The sequence below is a fragment of the Mandrillus leucophaeus genome, unplaced genomic scaffold (assembly GCF_000951045.1).
Source record: "Mandrillus leucophaeus isolate KB7577 unplaced genomic scaffold, Mleu.le_1.0 Scaffold323, whole genome shotgun sequence".
NCBI lineage: Eukaryota > Metazoa > Chordata > Mammalia > Primates > Cercopithecidae > Mandrillus > Mandrillus leucophaeus.
In genome coordinates, this window is record NW_012103399.1 from 192,894 (window position 1) to 193,909 (window position 1,016).

Here is a 1,016-nt window from a genome sequence, read left to right on the forward strand (position 1 = left end):
AAAAAATAGCCGGCCGTGGTGACGGGTGCCTGTAGTCCCAGCTACTCCGGGAGGCTGAGGCGGGAGAATGGCGTGAACCCAGGAAGCGGAGCTTGCAGTGAGCTGAGATCCGGCCACTGCACTCTAGTCTGGACGACAGAGCAAGACTCCATCTAAAAAAAAAAAAAAAAAAATCACCAGTTTTCTTAGAGCTTGGTGAACAACTAACGTAATCAGGTCTGTTAAATCGAAAACCTGGTGTTTGAAAGAATAAAGGTGGAATAAGTTAAACAGCTTCTATTTTTTTTTTTTATTATTAGAAACCGTTATCTTTCCATGTCAAGCAAAAATTCTTTAGGGCTACAATTTATTCCTTTGTACAGAGACTACTAAAAACTCCAGTGAAGTCCTTTTTATGAAAAAATCCATGGTGATTATACAAAATGCTTCTTCAGAACATAGGTTGTAAGCATAAGAAATGAGTTAAACCCTCTTATTTTATTTTCTGTAAGATGTGGCATAATTGTGTTTGCTGGTCCCGCTTGGTTTATTCCATGTTTTTGGTTTCGATTCTTTTATCTCTTTTTTTTTTTTTTTTTTTAAGAGACAGGGTCTTGTGCTGTTGCCTAACTGGAGTGCAGTAGTGAGATCTGTGTTCGCTGCAACGTCGACCTCCCTGACCTGACTCAAGTGATCCTCCCATCTCAGCCTCCCAAGTAGCTGGGACTATAGGTGTATGCCACCATGCCCAGCTAATTTTGAAATTTTTTGTAGAGATGAGGGAGATGAGGTTTCACTGTGTTGTCCAGGCTGATCTCAAACTCAGGCTCAAGCAGTTCTCCCTCTCAGTCTCCCAAAGTGTTGAGATTACAGGCTTTAGCCACTGTGCCCAGCCTGTTTCTTTTTTTTGTTTTGTTTTTGAGACGGAGTCTCGCTCTGTCGCCCAAGCTGGGGTGCAGTGGCCGGATCTCAGCTCACTGCAAGCTCCGCCTCCCAGGTTCACGCCATTCTCCTGCCTCAGCCTCCCGAGTAGCTGG

General features: G+C 43.9%; 1 protein-coding gene across 2 annotated transcripts in view; it reads left to right on the forward strand.

Moving 5' to 3' along the window:
- The window catches only part of RSL1D1 (ribosomal L1 domain containing 1), a 30,422-nt gene that overhangs the window by 2,619 nt on the left and 26,787 nt on the right, over positions 1-1,016 (forward strand). The gene's annotated exons all lie outside the window — the stretch shown is intronic.